The sequence below is a fragment of the Pimephales promelas genome, chromosome 10 (assembly GCF_988280905.1).
Source record: "Pimephales promelas chromosome 10, fPimPro1.hap1.1, whole genome shotgun sequence".
NCBI classification, from domain to species: Eukaryota; Metazoa; Chordata; class Actinopteri; order Cypriniformes; family Leuciscidae; genus Pimephales; species Pimephales promelas.
Window position 1 is genome coordinate 13,084,857 of NC_142778.1, and position 23,817 is coordinate 13,108,673.

Below are 23,817 nucleotides of genomic sequence, written 5' to 3' on the forward strand. Positions count from 1 at the left end.
TGGATATGCATAACGAGGAACAAGTTAGATAGGTCATGCAATGCGATGAAACACATTTTAGGTGCTTTCTTTTCATTGCACAGAGGTTAGTTATTGCGTGCATTTTCATAACAAGTAAAAAGTTAGATATGTCATGCAGTGCGAGAAAACACATCTTAGGTGTTTTCTTTTTTAAGTGCACAGAGGTTAGTTATTGCGTGCATATGCATAACGTGGAACAAGTTAGATATGTCATGCAATGCACTGAAACCCATGTTAGGTGTTTTCTTTTCACTGCAGAGAGGTTACTTATTTGCGTGCATATGCATAACGAGAAACAAGTTATATCTATCATGCAATGCAATGAAACACATCAAAGGTGTTTTCTATTTATTACACAGAGGTTAGTTATTACGTGCATATGGATTACGAGGAACAAATTAGATATGTCATGCAATGCACTGAAACCCATGTTAGGTGTTTTCTTTTCACTGCAGAGAGATTAGCTATTTGCGTGCATATATGTAACGAGAAACAAGTTATATCTGTCTTGCAATGCAATGAAACACATCTTAGGTGTTTTCTTTTCATTGCACAGAGGATAGTTATTGCATGCTTAAATAACGAGGAACAAGTTAGATTAGGTCATGCAATGCATTGAAACAGATCTTAGTTGTTTTCTTTTCATTGCACAGAGGTTATTGCGTGCATAGGCATAACGAGGAACAAGTTAGATATGTCAATGCAATGCAATGAAACACATCTAAGGTGTTTTCTTTTCACTGCACAGAGCGAGTTATTGCGTGCATATGCATAACGAGAAACAAGTTAGATCTGTCATGCAATGCACTGAAACACATCTTAGGTGTTTTCTTTTCACTGCACGAGCGAGTTATTGCGTGCATTTGCATAACGAGAAACAAGTTAGATCTGTCATGCAATGCACTGAAACACTACTTAGGTGTTTTCTTTTCACTGCACAGAGGTTAATTATTGCGTGCATATGCATAACGAGGAACAAGTTAGATATGTCATGCAATGCGATGAAACACATCTTAGGTGTTTTCTTTTCACTGCACAGAGGTTAGTTATTGCGTGCATATGCATAACGAGGAACAAGTTAGATATGTCATGCAATGCAATGAAACACATCTTAGGTGTTTTCTTTTCATTGCAGAGAGCGAGTTATTGCGTGTATATGCATAACGAGAACCAAGTTAGATCTGTCATGCAATGCATTGAAACACATCTTAGTTGTTTTCTTTTCATTGCAAAGAGGTTAGTTATTCCGTGCATATGCATAACGAGTAACAAGTAAGATATGTCATGTAATGCACTGAAACACATCTTAGGTGTTTTCTTTTCACTGCACAGAGCGAGTTATTGCGTGCATATGCATAACGAGAAACAAGTTAGATCTGTCATGCAATGCACTGAAACACATCTTAGGTGTTTACTTTTCACTGCACAGAGCGAGTTATTGCGTGCATATGCATAACGAGGAACAAGTTAGATATGTCATGCAATGCAATGAAACACATCTTAGGTGTTTTCTTTTCATTGCAGAGAGCGAGTTATTGCGTGTATATGCATAACGAGAACCAAGTTAGATCTGTCATGCAATGCATTGAAACACATCTTAGTTGTTTTCTTTTCATTGCAAAGAGGTTAGTTATTCCGTGCATATGCATAACGAGTAACAAGTAAGATATGTCATGTAATGCACTGAAACACATCTTAGGTGTTTTCTTTTCACTGCACAGAGCGAGTTATTGCGTGCATATGCATAACGAGAAACAAGTTAGATCTGTCATGCAATGCACTGAAACACATCTTAGGTGTTTACTTTTCACTGCACAGAGCGAGTTATTGCGTGCATATGCATAACGAGGAACAAGTTAGATATGTCATGCAATGCGATGAAACACATCTTAGGTGTTTTCTTTTCACTGCAGAGGTTAGTTATTGCGTGCATATGCATAACGAGGAACAAGTTAGATATGTCATGCGATGCAATGAAACACATCTTAGGTGTTTTCTTTTCATTGGACAGAGGTTAGTTATCGTGTGCATGTGCAATGCAATCCTAAAGCACAAGCATTGCAAATCTCTTCGTTGCACAAAGGAACAAGTTAGTGTGTGCATTGTAAAGCGATCGCTCTTTTGATGTTTTCTCGTGAAAACAGAAATTAATTAGTTGTAGAATGGAAATGCATGGAAAAGCACTCGTGTTTTAGCTTTTCTTTTCATTGCAAAGAAAAATAAGTTAGAAAATGTAAGAATTGCAATGAAACAACACACGTTATCCAGTCAAAGCATAAGGAAGGGTTTAGTTCTTGAATGCAATAAAGTGCATATTACATATTTTTGATGCACAACGTTCTTCATGCACAATCCACATCTCTTCATTGCACAAAGCAACGGGTGTTGTTTTATTGCAATGCATAAAATATCGAACTTGTTCCTCATTGCAATGAAAAGAAAATGTATGCATGTGCTTTCGCATGCATTTCTATTTTACAAACTAGATTGTTTGTGCACAGACGAGAAAACATCACGTTATGCCTTTTCATTGCAACGAAGAACAGTTAGATTGTTATGCAATCCAATGAAACTAGATATTAGGTGTTTTCTTTTCATTTGCACAGAGAAACATGTTAGTTATTGAGTGCACAACGTTAGACGTTAGATGTGTTTTTGTTGAACAACGGAATGAGTTAGATATTGCATGCGTTCCTCTGTTGCACAAAGGAACGAGTAAGTTATTGCATTGCACGACCGCTCAAGTGATGTTTTTTCGTCAGTGCACAAAAGAATTAGTAGTAGAATCCATGCGAAAGAGTTAAAGGGTCCTCAAAGCTTTTAATAAATATTACCTTATTGACTTTTGATGATTTGTAAGCTATAGATAGTTTCCTTTTTGTCCTAGTGAACATATTTCTGGCTCACGGGTACTTGATTCTAAGCCATAGAGAAGTCCATATCTGACCTATTGTACTAATGTCTGGTCTATGTTTCCTCAAATGTTTTTAAATAATATCAACTGATAGACTCAATCTGATGTTATATACATAGGTTCCTTTTTGACCTACTGAACATGTTTCTAGCCTATGGGTAATTAATTGATCCTTCTCATGATGTTATTTCAGCCAGAAAGATATTTGACCTACTGAACATATTTCTGGCCCAAAAGTACTTAATCTTGAACTTTCCATACATACTCATAGACTCCAATAAATGCTTCCTAAGCCATGGAAAAGTCCATGTCTGACCTTTTGAACTAATTTCTGGTCAAAGGTTCCTCAAAAACTTTAAAACGATATAAACTTATAGACTCCTTCTGATGTTATATTACATAGGTCAATGTTTGACCTCCAGGAACACTTTTATGGCCCACAGGTCCTTGGTATGTGGGTTATTATACCGAGAGATTTGCTTCTCATGATGTAATTTCAGCCATAAATATATTTGACCTACTGAACATATATCTGGCCCAAAAGTACTTGAACTTGAACTTTCCAAACATACTCACAGACTCCAACAGATGCTTCCTAAGCCACAGAGAAGTCCATATCTGACATATTGAACTCATTTCTGGTGAAAGGTTTCTCAAAAAGTTTAAAACAATATAGACTTTTAGACTCCTTCTGATGTTATATTAGATATACATAGGTCAATTTTGACCTCCATGAACACATTTATGGCACATTTCCTGAAGAAAATGTGAAGTGGAGCTTGAAGCGGCAAATCTCAGCACCCGGTTGCTAGGGTGTTCTGGGAGGTTGCTACGGTGTTCTGGGTGGTTGTTAGGTGTTTTTTTAGGGTATTCTGGGTGGTTGCTATGGTGTTGCTAGGCGGTTGCTAGGGTATTCTGGGTGGTTGCGAAGGTGTTCTGGGTGGTTGCTAGGGTGTTGCTATGTGGTTGCTAGGATATTCTGGGTGGTTGCGAAGGTGTTCTGGGTGGTTTCTAGGGTGTTGCTAGGCGGTTGCTAGGGTATTCTGGGTGGTTGCGAAGGTGTTCTGGGTGGTTGCTATGCTGTTGCTTGGTGGTTGCTAGGGTGTTCTGGTTGGTTGGAGATTTAATATACCGAGAGATTTACATCTCATGATGTCATTTCAGCCAGACAAATATTTGACCTACTGAACATGTTTCTGGCCCAAAAGTTCTTGATCTTGAACTTTCCATACAGACTCATAGACTCCAATAGATGCTTTCTAAGAAGCCATAGAGAAGTCCATATCTGACCTATTGAACTCATTTCTGGTGAAAAGTTCCTCAAAATAGTTTAAAACAATATAAACTTATAGATTCCTCCTGATGTTATATTAGCTATACATAGGTCAATTTTTGACCTCCAGGAACACATTTATGGCCCACGGGTACTTGATCTATGGGTGAGTATACCGAGAGATTTACTTCTCATGATGTAATTTCAGCCAGACAAATATTTGACCTCCTTCTGATTTTATAGAAGATATACATTGGTCAATTATATTATATATACATAGGTCAATTTTTGACCTCCAGGAACACATTTATGTCCCACGGGTACTTGATCTGTGGGTTAATATACCGATAGATTTACTTCTCGTGATGTCATTGAACTCATTTCTGGTCAAAGGTTCCTCAAAAAGTTTAAAACAATGTAAACTTTTAGACTTCTTCTGATGTTATATTAGATATACATAGATCAATTTTTGACCACCAGGAACACATTTATGGCACATTTCCAGAAGAAAATGTGAAGTGGAGCTTGAAGCGGCAAATCTCAGCACCCGGTTGCTAGGGTGTTCTGGGTGGTTGCTAGGTGGTTTTTTTTAGGGTATTCTGGGTGGTTGCTATGGTGTTGCTATGCGGTTGCTAGGGTATTCTGGGTGGTTGCAAAGTTGTTCTGGGTGGTTGCTAGGGTGTTGCTAGGCGGTTGCTGGGGTATTCTGGGTGGTTGCTATGGTGTTGCTATGTGGTTGCTAGGGTGTTGCTAGGCGATTGCTGGGGTGTTAATGGTGGTTGCTAGGGTGTTGCCAGATGGTTGCTGGGGTGTTCTGGTTTGTTTCTAGGGTGTTCTGGATGGTTGCTAGGCTGTTGCTTGGTGGTTGCTAGGGTGTTCTGGTTGGTTGGAGATTTACTTCTCATGATGTCATTTCAGCCAGAAAAATATTTTACCTACTGAACATGTTTCTGGTCCAAAAATACTTGATCTTGAACTTTCCACACATACTTACAGACTATGTAATATAACATTCTGATGTTATATTACATAGTTCAATTTTTGACCTCCATGAACACTTTTATGGCCCATGGGTACTTGATCTGTGGGTTAATATACCGAGAGATTTACATCTCATGATGTCATTTCAGCCAGACAAATATTTGACCTACTGAACATGTTTCTGGCCCAAAAAATCTTGATCTTGAACTTTCCATACAGACTCATAGACTCCAACAGATGCTTCCTAAGAAGCCATAGAGAAGTCCATATCTGACATATTGAACTCATTTCTGGTCAAAGGTTTCTCAAAAAGTTTAAAACAATATAGACTTTTAGACTCCTACTGATGTTATATTAGATATACATAGGTCAATTTTGACATCCATGAACACATTTATGGCACATTTCCTGAAGAAAATGTGAAATGGAGCTTGAAGCGGCAAATCTCAGCACCCGGTTGCTAGGGTGTTCTGGGAGGTTGCTACGGTGTTCTGGGTGGTTGGTCGTTTTTTTTTTAGGGTATTCTGGGTGGTTACTGTGGTGTTGCTATGCGGTTGCTAGGGTATTCTGGGTGGTTGCGAAGGTGTTCTGGGTGGTTGCTAGGGTGTTGCTATGTGGTTGCTAGGGTATTCTGGGTGGTTGCGAAGCTGTTCTGGGTGGTTGCTAGGGTGTTGCTAGGCGGTTGCTAGGGTATTCTGGGTGGTTGCGAAGGTGTTCTGGGTGGTTGCTGGGTTGTTCTGGTTTGTTTCTAGGGTGTTCTGGGTGGTTGCTATGATGTTGCTTGGTGCTTGCTAGGGTGTTCTGGTTGGTTGGAGATTTATTTCTCATGATGTCATTTCAGCCAGAAAAATATTTTACCTACTAAACATGTTTCTGGCCCAAAAGTACTAGATCTTGAACTTTCCATACATATTCATAGACTATGTAATATAACATTCTGATGTTATATTACATAGGTCAATTTTTGACCTCCATGAATACTTTTATGGCCCACGGGTACTTGGATCTGTTGGTTAATATACCGAGAGATTTACATCTCATGATGTCATTTCAGCCAGACAAATACCTCCAGAAACACATTTATGGTCCACGGGTATTTGATGTTTGGGTTAATGTACCGAGAGCTTTGCTTCTCATGATGTCATTTCAGCCAGAAATATATTTGACCTTCTGAACATATATCTGGCCCAAAAGTACTCGACCTTGTACTTTCCATTCATACTCATTGACTCCAACAGATGCTTCCTAAGCCATAGAGAAGTCCATATCTGACATATTGAAGTAAATTCTGGTCAAAGATTTCTCAAAAAGTTTAAAACAATATAAACTTTTAGACTCCTTCTGATGTTATATTAGATATACATAGGTCAATTTTGACCTCCATGAACACATTTATGGCACATTTCCATACGAAAATGTGAAGTGGAGCTTGAAGCGGCAAATCTCAGCAACCGGTTGCTAGGGTATTCTGGGAGGTTGCTACGGTGTTCTGGGTGGTTGCTAGGTGTTTTTTTAGGGTATTCTGGGTGGTTGCTATGGTGTTGCTATGCGGATGCTAGGGTATTCTGGGTGGTTGCGAAGGTGTTCTGGGTGGTTGCTAGGGTGTTGCTAGGTGGTTGCTGGGGTATTCTGGGTGGTTGCTATGGTGTTGCTATGCGGTTGCTAGGGTGTAGCTAGGCGATTGCTGGGGTGTTAATGGTGGTTGCTAGGGTGTTGCCAGATGGTTGCTGGGGTGTTCTGGTTTGTTTCTAGGGTGTTCTGGATGGTTGCTACGCTGTTGCTTGGTGGTTGCTAGGGTGTTCTGGTTGGTTGGAGATTTACTTCTCATGATGTCATTTCAGCCAGAAAAATATTTTACCTACTGAACATGTTTCTGGTCCAAAAATACTTGATCTTGAACTTTCCACACATACTCACAGACTATGTAATATAACATTCTGATGTTATATTACATAGGTCAGTTTTTGACCTCCATGAACACTTTTATGGCCCACGGGTACTTGGATCTGTTGGTTAATATACAGAGAGATTTACATCTCATGATGTCATTTCAGCCAGACAAATATTTGACCTACTGAATATGTTTCTGGCCCAAAAGTACTTGATCTTGAACTTTCCATACATACTCATAGACCATGCAATATAACATTCTGATGTTATATTACATAGGTCAATTTTTGACCTCCATGAACACTTTTATGGCCCACGGGTACTTGGATCTGTTGGTTAATATGCCAAGAGATTTACATCTCATGATGTCATTTCAGCCAGACAAATATTTGACCTACTGAACATGTTTCTGGCCCAAAAGTGCTTGATCTTGAACTTTCCAAACATACTCATAGACTCCAACAGATGCTTCCTAAGCCACAGAGAAGTCCATGTCTGACATATTGAACTCATTTCTGGTCAAAGGTTTCTCAAAAAGTTTAAAACAATATAGACTTTTAGACTCCTTCTGATGTTATATTAGATATACATAGGTCAATTTTGAACTCAATGAACACATTTATGGCACATTTCCTGAAGAAAATGTGAAGTGGAGCTTGAAGCGGCAAACCTCAGCACCCGGTTGCTAGGGTGTTCTGGGAGGTTGCTACGGTGTTCTGGGTGGTTGGTAGTTTTTTTTTTAGGGTATTCTGGGTGGTTGCTATGGTGTTGCTATGCGTTTGCTAGGGTATTCTGGGTGGTTGCTAGGGTGTTGCTATTTGGTTGCTAGGGTATTGGGGGTGGTTGCGAAGCTGTTCTGGGTGGGTGCTAGGGTGTTCTGGTTTGTTTCTAGGGTGTTCTGGGTGGTTGCTATGCTGTTGCTTGGTGGTTGCTAGGGTGTTCTGGTTGGTTGGAGATTTATTTCTCATGATGTCATTTCAGCCAGAAAAATATTTTACCTACTAAACATGTTTCTGGCCCAAAAGTACTTGATCTTGAACTTTCCATACATACTCATAGACTATGTAATATAACATTCTGATGTTATATTACATAGGTCAATTTTTGACCTCCATGAACACTTTTATGGCCCACTGGTACTTGATCTGTGGGTTAATATACCGAGAGATTTACATCTCATGATGTAATTTCAGCCAGACAAATATTTGACCTACTGAACATGTTTCTGGGCCAAAAGTACTTGACCTTGTACTTTCCATTCATACTCATAGACTCCAACAGATGCTTCCTAAGCCATAGAGAAGTCCATATCTGACATATTGAACTAATTTCTGGTCAAAGATTTCTCAAAAAGTTTAAAACAATATAAACTTTTAGACTCCTTCTGATGTTATATTAGATATACATAGGTCAATTTTGTCCTCCACAAACACATTTATGGCACATTTCCAGAAGAAAATGTGAAGTGGAGCTTGAAGCGGCAAATCTCAGCACCCGGTTGCTAGGGTGTTCTGGGAGGTTGCTACGGTGTTCTGGGTGGTTGATAGGTGGTTTTTTTAGGGTATTCTGGGTGGTTGCTATGGTGTTGCTATGCGGTTGCTAGGGTTTTCTGGGTGGTTGCGAAGGTGTTCTGGGTGGTTGCTAGGGTGTTGCTAGGCGGTTGCTTGGGTATTCTGGGTGGTTGCTATGGTGTTGCAATGCGGTTGCTAGGGTGTTGCTAGGCGATTGCTGGGGTGTTAATGGTGGTTGTTAGGGTGTTTCCAGATGGTTGCTGGGGTGTTCTGGTTTGTTTCTAGGGTGTTCTGATGGTTGCTAGGCTGTTGCTTGGTGGTTGCTATGGTGTTCTGGTTGGTTGGAGATTTAATTGTCATGATGTCATTTCAGCCAGAAAAATATTTTACCTACTGAACATGTTTCTGGTCCAAAAATACTTGATCTTGAACTTTCCACACATACTTAGACTATGTAATATAACATTCTGATGTTATATTACATAGGTCAATTTTTGACCTCCATGAACACTTTTATGGCCCATGGGTACTTGATCTGTGGGTTAATATACCGAGAGATTTACATCTCATGATGTCATTTCAGCCAGACAAATATTTGACCTACTGAACATGTTTCTGGCCCAAAAGTACTTGATCTTAAACTTTCCATACATACTCATAGACCATAAAATATAACATTCTGATGTTATATTACATAGGTCAATTTTTGACCTCCATGAACACTTTTATGGCCCACGGGTACTTGGATCTGTTGGTTAATATACCGAGAGATTTACATCTCATGATGTCATTTCAGCCAGACAAATATTTGACCTACTGAACATGTTTCTGGCCCAAAAGGACTTGATCTTGAACTTTCCAAACATACTCATATACTCCAACAGATGCTTCCTAAGCCAGAGAGAAGTCCATATCTGATCTATTGAACTCATTTCTGGTCAAAGGTTTCTCAAAAATTTTAAAACAATATAGACTTTTAGACTCCTTCTGATGTTATATTAGATATACATAGGTCAATTTTGACCTCCATGAACACATTTATGGCACATTTCCTGAAGAAAATGTGAAGTGGAGCTTGAAGCGGCAAATCTCAGCATCCGGTTGCTAGGGTGTTCTGGGAGGTTGCTACGGTGTTCTGGGTGGTTGGTAGTTTTTTTTTAGGGTATTCTGGGTGGTTGCTATGGTGTTGCTATGCGGTTGCTAGGGTATTCTGGGTGGTTGCGAAGGTGTTCTGAGTGGTTGCTAGGGTGTTGCTATGTGGTTGCTAGGGTGTTCTGGGTGGTTGCGAAGCTGTTCTGGGTGGTTGCTAGGGTGTTGCTAGGCAGTTGCTAGGGTATTCTGGGTGGTTGCGAAGGTGTTCTGGGTGGTTGCCTTAGTTGTTCTGGTTTGTTTCTAGGGTGTTCTGGGTGGTTGCTATGCTGTTGCTTGGTGGTTGCTAGGGTGTTCTGGTTAGTTGGAGATTTATTTCTCATGATGTCATTTCAGCCAGAAAAAATATTTTACCTACTAAACATGTTTCTGGCCCAAAAGTACTAGATCTTGAACTTTCCATACATATTCATAGACTATGTAATATAACATTCTGATGTTATATGACATAGGTCAAATTTTGACCTCCATGAATACTTTTATGGCCCACGGGTACTTGATCTGTGGGTTAATATACCGAGAGATTTACATCTCATGATGTCATTTCAGCCAGACAAATATTTGACCTACTGAACATGTTTCTGGCCCAAAAGTTCTTGATCTTGAACTTTCCATACAGACTCATAGACTCCAATAGATGCTTCCTAAGAAGCCATAGAGAAGTCCATATCTGACCTATTGAACTCATTTCTGGTGAAAAGTTCCTCAAAATAGTTTAAAACAATATAAACTTATAGATTCCTTCTGATGGTATATTAGCTATACATAGGTCAATTTTTGACCTCCAGGAACACAAATGTATAAATATGGCCCACGGGTACTTGATCTATGGGTGAGTATACCGAGAGATTTACTTCTCATGATGTAATTTCAGCCAGACAAATATTTGACCTCCTTCTGATGTTATATAAGATATACATTGGTCAAATATATTAGATATAGGTCAATTTTTGACCTCCAGGAACACATTTATGTCCCGCGGGTACTTGATCTGTGGGTTAATATACCGATAGATTTACTTCTCGTGATGTCATTGAACTCATTTCTGGTCAAAGGTTCCTCAAAAAGTTTAAAACAATGTAAACTTTTAGACTTCTTGTGATGTTATATTAGATATACATAGATCAATTTTTGACCACCAGGAACACATTTATGGCACATTTCCAGAAGAAAATGTGAAGTGGAGCCTGAAGTGGCAAATCTCACCACCCGGTTGCTAGGGTGTTCTGTGTGGTTGCTAGGTGGTTGTTAGGGTATTCTGGGTGGTTGCTATGGTGTTTTTATGTGGTTGCTAGGTGCTAATGTTGCTAGGCGGTTGCCAGGTTGTTCTGGATGGTTGCTAGGGTGTTGCTAGGTGGTTGCTGGGGTGTTCTTGTTTGTTGGTGTTGGTTTCTGGGTGGTTGCTAGGGTGTTTTAGGTCGTTACTATGGTATTCTGGGTTGTTGCTATGGTGTTACCAGGTGGTTGGTAGTGTTCACATATGGTTACTAAAGAGTTTCTGTAATGTTTTTGGGCATGATTTAGCTCTTAACTAATAAATTCTTTTGTAATATAATGTAATATGATATAAACTAATCAATATGTTTATATTGTTTGAAACCTTTTGAGGACCCTTTTAACATAACAATATAAACTTATAGAGTCCTTCTGATGTTGTATTAGCTATACATGGGTCAATTTTTGACCTATGTAACACATTTATGGCACATTTTCAGAAGAAAATGTGAAGTGCTGGTTGCAGTGGCAAATCTCACCACCCGGTTGCTAGGGTGTTCCCGGTGGTTGCTACAGTGTTCTGGGTGGTTGCTAGGTGGTTGTTAGGGTATTCCGGGTGGTTGCTAGGGTGTTGCTAGGGTGTTCTGGGTGGTTACTAGGGTGTTGCTAGGTGGTTGCTAGGGTGCTCTGGTTGGTTGCTATGGTGTTGCTAAGGTGTTCTGGGTGGTTGCTAGGCGGTTGCTAGAGTGTTGCTAAGGTGTTCTGGGTGGTTGCTAGGGTGATTTAGGTGGTTACTATGGTAGTCTGTGTGGTTCCTATGGTGTTTCTAGGTGGTTGGTAGTGTCCAAATTACTATAGAGTTTTTATAATGTTTTTGGCAATTGATTTATATATCATCAAAAGGAGCCCATAAGTTTTTCAGAAATAATTTCAATAGGTCAGATGTGGACAATTCTATATGGCCTAGGAACCATCAAAAGGAGTCTATGAGTATGTAGAAAGTTCAAGATCAAGTACACATGGGCAAGAAATACAGTCTCTAGGACAAATATCTGTCTGGCTAAAATAACATGATAAGAGGTCATTCTGTATAGTATCCTGATTTTCAAAGAACACCTTAGCCAAAAATATGTTCAGTAGTTAAAATAAGGACTCTTGTATGGCTTCAGTAACATCAAAAGGAGTTAATGAGTATGTTTAGAATGTTCAAGATCAAGTACTCGTGGGCCAGAACTATGTTCAGTAGGTCAAAAAGGAACCTATCTATAGCTCATGTAATATCAGAAGGAGTCTAAAAGTTTTTCTTGTTTAAAATCTTTTGAGGACCCTTTGACCAGACATGAGTTAAATACTTAAGATATGGACATTCTATATGCCTTAAGAAGCATCAAAAGGAGTCTATGAGAATTTATACAAAAAGTTCGAGACCTAGTACTCGTCGGCAAGGACTATGTTTGTGGGTCAATGAGGAACCTCTAGGCCTAGGAAGTAGTCTAAGAAGTAGCATAAGAAGTAGTCCATTTAGTATGTATAGAAAGTTCAATATCAGGTACTCGTGGGACAGATATATGTTCAGTATGTTCCTGCTCATAAAACATCATAAGTAGTAAATATCAATGTATAGTTTCCTAATGATCAAGTACCCTTTGACCAGAAATGAGTTCAATGGGTCAGATATAAACAATTTATATGGCTAATGTGTTCATTAGGTAAAATAAGGACTCTTGTATGGCTTCAGTAACAGCAAAAGGAGTCAATGAGCATGTTTAGAAAGTTTAAGATCTAGTACTCGTGGGCCAGAACTATGTTCAGTAGGTCAAATAGGAACCTTTGTATAGCTTATATATCATCAAAAGGTGTCTAATAAGCTTATATTGTTTAAAAACTTTTGAGGTCCCTTTTACCAGAAATGAGTTCAATAGCTATACTATGCACTGTAAAGCTCATGTGTTGTTTTCTCGTCTGTGCACAAATAAATTAGTTTGTAAAATAGAAATGCATGCAAAATCACGTTATATCTTTTCATTGCAACGAGAAACAAGTTATATCTATCATGCAATGCGACGAAACACATCTCAGGTGTTTTCTTTTTATTGCACAGAGGTTAGTTATTGCGTGCATAATCATAACAAGGAACAAGTTAGATATGTCATGCAGTGCGATAAAACACATCTTAGGTGTTTTCTTTTCATTACACAGAGGTTAGTTATAGCGTGCATATGCATAACGAGGAACAAGTTAGATATGTCATGCAATGCACTGAAACCCATGCATGTTAGGTGTTTTCTTTTCACTGCAGAGAAGTTAGTTATTTGCGTGCATATGCATAACGAGAAACAAGTTGTATCTATCATGCAATGCAATGAAACACATATTAAGTGTTTTCTTTTTATTGCACAGAGGTTAGATATTACGTGGATATGCATAACGAGGAACAAGTTAGATAGGTCATGCAATGCGATGAAACACATTTTAGGTGCTTTCTTTTCATTGCACAGAGGTTAGTTATTGCGTGCATTTTCATAACAAGTAAAAAGTTAGATATGTCATGCAGTGCGAGAAAACACATCTTAGGTGTTTTCTTTTTTAAGTGCACAGAGGTTAGTTATTGCGTGCATATGCATAACGTGGAACAAGTTAGATATGTCATGCAATGCACTGAAACCCATGTTAGGTGTTTTCTTTTCACTGCAGAGAGGTTACTTATTTGCGTGCATATGCATAACGAGAAACAAGTTATATCTATCATGCAATGCAATGAAACACATCAAAGGTGTTTTCTATTTATTACACAGAGGTTAGTTATTACGTGCATATGGATTACGAGGAACAAATTAGATATGTCATGCAATGCACTGAAACCCATGTTAGGTGTTTTCTTTTCACTGCAGAGAGATTAGCTATTTGCGTGCATATATGTAACGAGAAACAAGTTATATCTATCTTGCAATGCAATGAAACACATCTTAGGTGTTTTCTTTTCATTGCACAGAGGTTGGTTATTACGTGGATATGCATAACGAGGAACAAGTTAGATAGGTCATGCAATGCGATGAAACACATCTTACGTGTTTTCTTTTCATTGCACAGAGGATAGTTATTGCATGCTTAAATAACGAGGAACAAGTTAGATAGGTCATGCAATGCATTGAAACAGATCTTAGTTGTTTTCTTTTCATTGCACAGAGGTTATTGCGTGCATAGGCATAACGAGGAACAAGTTAGATATGTCAATGCAATGCAATGAAACACATCTTAGGTGTTTTCTTTTCATTGCACAGATGTTAGTTATTCCGTGCATACGCATAACGAGTAACAAGTTAGATCTGTCATGCAATGCACTGAAACACATCTTAGGTGTTTTCTTTTCACTGCACAGAGCGAGTTATTGCGTGCATTTGCATAACGAGAAACAAGTTAGATCTGTCATGCAATGCTCTGAAACACTACTTAGGTGTTTTCTTTTCACTGCACAGAGGTTAATTATTGCGTGCATATGCATAACGAGGAACAAGTTAGATATGTCATGCAATGCGATGAAACACATCTTAGGTGTTTTCTTTTCACTGCACAGAGGTTAGTTATTGCGTGCATATGCATAACGAGGAATAAGTTAGATATGTCATGCAATGCAATGAAACACATCTTAGGTGTTTTCTTTTCATTGCAGAGAGCGAGTTATTGCGTGTATATGCATAACGAGAACCAAGTTAGATCTGTCATGCAATGCATTGAAACACATCTTAGTTGTTTTCTTTTCATTGCAAAGAGGTTAGTTATTCCGTGCATATGCATAACGAGTAACAAGTAAGATATGTCATGTAATGCACTGAAACACATCTTAGGTGTTTTCTTTTCACTGCACAGAGCGAGTTATTGCGTGCATATGCATAACGAGAAACAAGTTAGATCTGTCATGCAATGCACTGAAACACATCTTAGGTGTTTACTTTTCACTGCACAGAGCGAGTTATTGCGTGCATTTGCATAACGAGAAACAAGTTAGATCTGTCATGCAATGCACTGAAACACTACTTAGGTGTTTTCTTTTCACTGCACAGAGGTAATTATTGCGTGCATATGCATAACGAGGAACAAGTTAGATATGTCATGCAATGCGATGAAACACATCTTAGGTGTTTTCTTTTCACTGCAGAGGTTAGTTATTGCGTGCATATGCATAACGAGGAACAAGTTAGATATGTCATGCGATGCAATGAAACACATCTTAGGTGTTTTCTTTTCATTGGACAGAGGTTAGTTATCGTGTGCATGTGCAATGCAATCCTAAAGCACAAGCATTGCAAATCTCTTCGTTGCACAAAGGAACAAGTTAGTGTGTGCATTGTAAAGCGATCGCTCTTTTGATGTTTTCTCGTGAAAACAGAAATTAATTAGTTGTAGAATGGAAATGCATGGAAAAGCACTCGTGTTTTAGCTTTTCTTTTCATTGCAAAGAAAAATAAGTTAGAAAATGTAAGAATTGCAATGAAACAACACACGTTATCCAGTCAAAGCATAAGGAAGGGTTTAGTTCTTGAATGCAATAAAGTGCATATTACATATATGGTATATTTGATGCACAACGTTCTTCATGCACAATCCACATCTCTTCATTGCACAAAGCAACGGGTGTTGTTTTATTGCAATGCATAAAATATCGAACTTGTTCCTCATTGCAATGAAAAGAAAATGTATGCATGTGCTTTCGCATGCATTTCTATTTTACAAACTAGATTGTTTGTGCACAGACGAGAAAACATCACGTTATGCCTTTTCATTGCAACGAAGAACAGTTAGATTGTTATGCAATCCAATGAAACTAGATATTAGGTGTTTTCTTTTCATTTGCACAGAGAAACATGTTAGTTATTGAGTGCACAACGTTAGACGTTAGATGTGTTTTTGTTGAACAACGGAATGAGTTAGATATTGCATGCGTTCCTCTGTTGCACAAAGGAACGAGTAAGTTATTGCATTGCACGACCGCTCAAGTGATGTTTTTTCGTCAGTGCGCAAAAGAATTAGTAGTAGAATCCATGCGAAAGAGTTAAAGGGTCCTCAAAGCTTTTAATAAATATTACCTTATTGACTTTTGATGATTTGTAAGCTATAGATAGGTTCCTTTTTGTCCTAGTGAACATATTTCTGGCTCACGGGTACTTGATTCTAAGCCATAGAGAAATCCATATCTGACCTATTGTACTAATGTCTGGTCTATGTTTCCTCAAATGTTTTTAAATAATATCAACTGATAGACTCAATCTGATGTTATATACATAGGTTCCTTTTTGACCTACTGAACATGTTTCTAGCCTATGGGTAATTAATTGATCCTTCTCATGATGTTATTTCAGCCAGAAAGATATTTGACCTACTAAACATATTTCTGGCCCAAAAGTACTTAATCTTGAACTTTCCATACATACTCATAGACTCCAATAAATGCTTCCTAAGCCATGGAAAAGTCCATGTCTGACCTTTTGAACTAATTTCTGCTCAAAGGTTCCTCAAAAACTTTAAAACGATATAAACTTATAGACTCCTTCTGATGTTATATTACATAGGTCAATGTTTGACCTCCAGGAACACTTTTATGGCCCACAGGTCCTTGGTATGTGGGTTATTATACCGAGAGATTTGCTTCTCATGATGTAATTTCAGCCATAAATATATTTGACCTACTGAACATATATCTGGCCCAAAAGTACTTGAACTTGAACTTTCCAAACATACTCACAGACTCCAACAGATGCTTCCTAAGCCACAGAGAAGTCCATATCTGACATATTGAACTCATTTCTGGTGAAAGGTTTCTCAAAAAGTTTAAAACAATATAGACTTTTAGACTCCTTCTGATGTTATATTAGATATACATAGGTCAATTTTGACATCCATGAACACATTTATGGCACATTTCCTGAAGAAAATGTGAAGTGGAGCTTGAAGCGGCAAATCTCAGCACCCGGTTGCTAGGGTGTTCTGGGAGGTTGCTACGGTGTTCTGGGTGGTTGTTAGGTGTTTTTTTAGGGTATTCTGGGTGGTTACTATGGTGTTGTTATGCGGTTGCTAGGGTATTCTGGGTGGTTGCGAAGGTGTTCTGGGTGGTTGCTAGGGTGTTGCTATGTGGTTGCTAGGGTATTCTGGGTGGTTGCGAAGCTGTTCTGGGTGGTTGCTAGGGTGTTGCTAGGCGGTTGCTAGGGTATTCTGGGTGGTTGCGAAGGTGTTCTGGGTGGTTGCTGGGTTGTTCTGGTTTGTTTCTAGGGTGTTCTGGGTGGTTGCTATGATGTTGCTTGGTGGTTGCTAGGGTGTTCTGGTTGGTTGGAGATTTATTTCTCATGATGTCATTTCAGCCAGAAAAATATTTTACCTACTAAACATGTTTCTGGCCCAAAAGTACTAGATCTTGAACTTTCCATACATATTCATAGACTATGTAATATAACATTCTGATGTTATATTACATAGGTCAATTTTTGACCTCCATGAATACTTTTATGGCCCACGGGTACTTGGATCTGTTGGTTAATATACCGAGAGATTTACATCTCATGATGTCATTTCAGCCAGACAAATACCTCCAGAAACACATTTATGGTCCACGGGTATTTGATGTTTGGGTTAATGTACCGAGAGCTTTGCTTCTCATGATGTCATTTCAGCCAGAAATATATTTGACCTTCTGAACATATATCTGGCCCAAAAGTACTCGACCTTGTACTTTCCATTCATACTCATTGACTCCAACAGATGCTTCCTAAGCCATAGAGAAGTCCATATCTGACACATTGAAGTAATTTCTGGTCAAAGATTTCTCAAAAAGTTTAAAACAATATAAACTTTTAGACTCCTTCTGATGTTATATTAGATATACATAGGTCAATTTTGACCTCCATGAACACATTTATGGCACATTTCCATAAGAAAATGTGAAGTGGAGCTTGAAGCGGCAAATCTCAGCAACCGGTTGCTAGGGTATTCTGGGAGGTTGCTACGGTGTTCTGGGTGGTTGCTAGGTGTTTTTTTAGGGTATTCTGGGTGGTTGCTATGGTGTTGCTATGCGGTTGCTAGGGTATTCTGGGTGGTTGCGAAGGTGTTCTGGGTGGTTGCTAGGGTGTTGCTAGGCGGTTGCTGGGGTATTCTGGGTGGTTGCTATGGTGTTGCTATGCGGTTGCTAGGGTGTAGCTAGGCGATTGCTGGGGTGTTAATGGTGGTTGCTAGGGTGTTGCCAGATGGTTGCTGGGGTGTTCTGGTTTGTTTCTAGGGTGTTCTGGATGGTTGCTACGCTGTTGCTTGGTGGTTGCTAGGGTGTTCTGGTTGGTTGGAGATTTACTTCTCATGATGTCATTTCAGCCAGAAAAATATTTTACCTACTGAACATGTTTCTGGTCCAAAAATACTTGATCTTGAACTTTCCACACATACTCACAGACTATGTAATATAACATTCTGATGTTATATTACATAGGTCAGTTTTTGACCTCCATGAACACTTTTATGGCCCACGGGTACTTGGATCTGTTGGTTAATATACAGAGAGATTTACATCTCATGATGTCATTTCAGCCAGACAAATATTTGACCTACTGAACATGTTTCTGGCCCAAAAGTACTTGATCTTGAACTTTCCATACATACTCATAGACCATGCAATATAACATTCTGATGTTATATTACATAGGTCAATTTTTGACCTCCATGAACACTTTTATGGCCCACGGGTACTTGGATCTGTTGGTTAATATGCCAAGAGATTTACATCTCATGATGTCATTTCAGCCAGACAAATATTTGACCTACTGAACATGTTTCTAGCCCAAAAGTGCTTGATCTTGAACTTTCCAAACATACTCATAGACTCCAACAGATGCTTCCTAAGCCACAGAGAAGTCCATGTCTGACATATTGAACTCATTTCTGGTCAAAGGTTTCTCAAAAAGTTTAAAACAATATAGACTTTTAGACTCCTTCTGATGTTATATTAGATATACATAGGTCAATTTTGACCTCAATGAACACATTTATGGCACATTTCCTGAAGAAAATGTGAAGTGGAGCTTGAAGCGGCAAACCTCAGCACCCGGTTGCTAGGGTGTTCTGGGAGGTTGCTACGGTGTTCTGGGTGGTTGGTAGTTTTTTTTTTAGGGTATTCTGGGTGGTTGCTATGGTGTTGCTATGCGGTTGCTAGGGTATTCTGGGTGGTTGCTAGGGTGTTGCTATTTGGTTGCTAGGGTATTCTGGGTGGTTGCGAAGCTGTTCTGGGTGGGTGCTAGGGTGTTCTGGTTTGTTTCTAGGGTGTTCTGGGTGGTTGCTATGCTGTTGCTTGGTGGTTGCTAGGGTGTTCTGGTTGGTTGGAGATTTATTTCTCATGATGTCATTTCAGCCAGAAAAATATTTTACCTACTAAACATGTTTCTGGCCCAAAAGTACTTGATCTTGAACTTTCCATACATACTCATAGACTATGTAATATAACATTCTGATGTTATATTACATAGGTCAATTTTTGACCTCCATGAACACTTTTATGGCCCACTGGTACTTGATCTGTGGGTTAATATACCGAGAGATTTACATCTCATGATGTAATTTCAGCCAGACAAATATTTGACCTACTGAACATGTTTCTGGGCCAAAAGTACTTGACCTTGTACTTTCCATTCATACTCATAGACTCCAACAGATGCTTCCTAAGCCATAGAGAAGTCCATATCTGACATATTGAACTAATTTCTGGTCAAAGATTTCTCAAAAAGTTTAAAACAATATAAACTTTTAGACTCCTTCTGATGTTATATTAGATATACATAGGTCAATTTTGTCCTCCACGAACACATTTATGGCACATTTCCAGAAGAAAATGTGAAGTGGAGCTTGAAGCGGCAAATCTCAGCACCCGGTTGCTAGGGTGTTCTGGGAGGTTGCTACGGTGTTCTGGGTGGTTGATAGGTGGTTTTTTTAGGGTATTCTGGGTGGTTGCTATGGTGTTGCTATGCGGTTGCTAGGGTTTTCTGGGTGGTTGCGAAGGTGTTCTGGGTGGTTGCTAGGGTGTTGCTAGGCGGTTGCTTGGGTATTCTGGGTGGTTGCTATGGTGTTGCAATGCGGTTGCTAGGGTGTTGCTAGGCGATTGCTGGGGTGTTAATGGTGGTTGCTAGGGTGTTTCCAGATGGTTGCTGGGGTGTTCTGGTTTGTTTCTAGGGTGTTCTGATGGTTGCTAGGCTGTTGCTTGGTGGTTGCTATGGTGTTCTGGTTGGTTGGAGATTTAATTGTCATGATGTCATTTCAGCCAGAAAAATATTTTACCTACTGAACATGTTTCTGGTCCAAAAATACTTGATCTTGAACTTTCCACACATACTTAGACTATGTAATATAACATTCTGATGTTATATTACATAGGTCAATTTTTGACCTCCATGAACACTTTTATGGCCCATGGGTACTTGATCTGTGGGTTAATATACCGAGAGATTTACATCTCATGATGTCATTTCAGCCAGACAAATATTTGACCTACTGAACATGTTTCTGGCCCAAAAGTACTTGATCTTAAACTTTCCATACATACTCATAGACCATGCAATATAACATTCTGATGTTATATTACATAGGTAAATTTTTGACCTCCATGAACACTTTTATGGCCCACGGGTACTTGGATCTGTTGGTTAATATACCGAGAGATTTACATCTCATGATGTCATTTCAGCCAGACAAATATTTGACCTACTGAACATGTTTCTGGCCCAAAAGGACTTGATCTTGAACTTTCCAAACATACTCATATACTCCAACAGATGCTTCCTAAGCCAGAGAGAAGTCCATATCTGATCTATTGAACTCATTTCTGGTCAAAGGTTTCTCAAAAATTTTAAAACAATATAGACTTTTAGACTCCTTCTGATGTTATATTAGATATACATAGGTCAATTTTGACCTCCATGAACACATTTATGGCACATTTCCTGAAGAAAATGTGAAGTGGAGCTTGAAGCGGCAAATCTCAGCATCCGGTTGCTAGGGTGTTCTGGGAGGTTGCTACGGTGTTCTGGGTGGTTGGTAGTTTTTTTTTAGGGTATTCTGGGTGGTTGCTATGGTGTTGCTATGCGGTTGCTAGGGTATTCTGGGTGGTTGCGAAGGTGTTCTGAGTGGTTGCTAGGGTGTTGCTATGTGGTTGCTAGGGTGTTCTGGGTGGTTGCGAAGCTGTTCTGGGTGGTTGCTAGGGTGTTGCTAGGCAGTTGCTAGGGTATTCTGGGTGGTTGCGAAGGTGTTCTGGGTGGTTGCCTTAGTTGTTCTGGTTTGTTTCTAGGGTGTTCTGGGTGGTTGCTATGCTGTTGCTTGGTGGTTGCTAGGGTGTTCTGGTTAGTTGGAGATTTATTTCTCATGATGTCATTTCAGCCAGAAAAAATATTTTACCTACTAAACATGTTTCTGGCCCAAAAGTACTAGATCTTGAACTTTCCATACATATTCATAGACTATGTAATATAACATTCTGATGTTATATGACATAGGTCAAATTTTGACCTCCATGAATACTTTTATGGCCCACGGGTACTTGATCTGTGGGTTAATATACCGAGAGATTTACATCTCATGATGTCATTTCAGCCAGACAAATATTTGACCTACTGAACATGTTTCTGGCCCAAAAGTTCTTGATCTTGAACTTTCCATACAGACTCATAGACTCCAATAGATGCTTCCTAAGAAGCCATAGAGAAGTCCATATCTGACCTATTGAACTCATTTCTGGTGAAAAGTTCCTCAAAATAGTTTAAAACAATATAAACTTATAGATTCCTTCTGATGGTATATTAGCTATACATAGGTCAATTTTTGACCTCCAGGAACACAAATGTATAAATATGGCCCACGGGTACTTGATCTATGGGTGAGTATACCGAGAGATTTACTTCTCATGATGTAATTTCAGCCAGACAAATATTTGACCTCCTTCTGATGTTATATAAGATATACATTGGTCAAATATATTAGATATAGGTCAATTTTTGACCTCCAGGAACACATTTATGTCCCGCGGGTACTTGATCTGTGGGTTAATATACCGATAGATTTACTTCTCGTGATGTCATTGAACTCATTTCTGGTCAAAGGTTCCTCAAAAAGTTTAAAACAATGTAAACTTTTAGACTTCTTGTGATGTTATATTAGATATACATAGATCAATTTTTGACCACCAGGAACACATTTATGGCACATTTCCAGAAGAAAATGTGAAGTGGAGCCTGAAGTGGCAAATCTCACCACCCGGTTGCTAGGGTGTTCTGTGTGGTTGCTAGGTGGTTGTTAGGGTATTCTGGGTGGTTGCTATGGTGTTTTTATGTGGTTGCTAGGTGCTAATGTTGCTAGGCGGTTGCCAGGTTGTTCTGGATGGTTGCTAGGGTGTTGCTAGGTGGTTGCTGGGGTGTTCTTGTTTGTTGGTGTTGGTTTCTGGGTGGTTGCTAGGGTGTTTTAGGTCGTTACTATGGTATTCTGGGTTGTTGCTATGGTGTTACCAGGTGGTTGGTAGTGTTCACATATGGTTACTAAAGAGTTTCTGTAATGTTTTTGGGCATGATTTAGCTCTTAACTAATAAATTCTTTTGTAATATAATGTAATATGATATAAACTAATCAATATGTTTATATTGTTTGAAACCTTTTGAGGACCCTTTTAACATAACAATATAAACTTATAGAGTCCTTCTGATGTTGTATTAGCTATACATGGGTCAATTTTTGACCTATGTAACACATTTATGGCACATTTTCAGAAGAAAATGTGAAGTGCTGGTTGCAGTGGCAAATCTCACCACCCGGTTGCTAGGGTGTTCCCGGTGGTTGCTACAGTGTTCTGGGTGGTTGCTAGGTGGTTGTTAGGGTATTCCGGGTGGTTGCTAGGGTGTTGCTAGGGTGTTCTGGGTGGTTACTAGGGTGTTGCTAGGTGGTTGCTAGGGTGCTCTGGTTGGTTGCTATGGTGTTGCTAAGGTGTTCTGGGTGGTTGCTAGGCGGTTGCTAGAGTGTTGCTAAGGTGTTCTGGGTGGTTGCTAGGGTGATTTAGGTGGTTACTATGGTAGTCTGTGTGGTTCCTATGGTGTTTCTAGGTGGTTGGTAGTGTCCAAATTACTATAGAGTTTTTATAATGTTTTTGGCAATTGATTTATATATCATCAAAAGGAGCCCATAAGTTTTTCAGAAATAATTTCAATAGGTCAGATGTGGACAATTCTATATGGCCTAGGAACCATCAAAAGGAGTCTATGAGTATGTAGAAAGTTCAAGATCAAGTACACATGGGCAAGAAATACAGTCTCTAGGACAAATATCTGTCTGGCTAAAATAACATGATAAGAGGTCATTCTGTATAGTATCCTGATTTTCAAAGAACACCTTAGCCAAAAATATGTTCAGTAGTTAAAATAAGGACTCTTGTATGGCTTCAGTAACATCAAAAGGAGTTAATGAGTATGTTTAGAATGTTCAAGATCAAGTACTCGTGGGCCAGAACTATGTTCAGTAGGTCAAAAAGGAACCTATCTATAGCTCATGTAATATCAGAAGGAGTCTAAAAGTTTTTCTTGTTTAAAATCTTTTGAGGACCCTTTGACCAGACATGAGTTAAATACTTAAGATATGGACATTCTATATGCCTTAAGAAGCATCAAAAGGAGTCTATGAGAATTTATACAAAAAGTTCGAGACCTAGTACTCGTCGGCAAGGACTATGTTTGTGGGTCAATGAGGAACCTCTAGGCCTAGGAAGTAGTCTAAGAAGTAGCATAAGAAGTAGTCCATTTAGTATGTATAGAAAGTTCAATATCAGGTACTCGTGGGACAGATATATGTTCAGTATGTTCCTG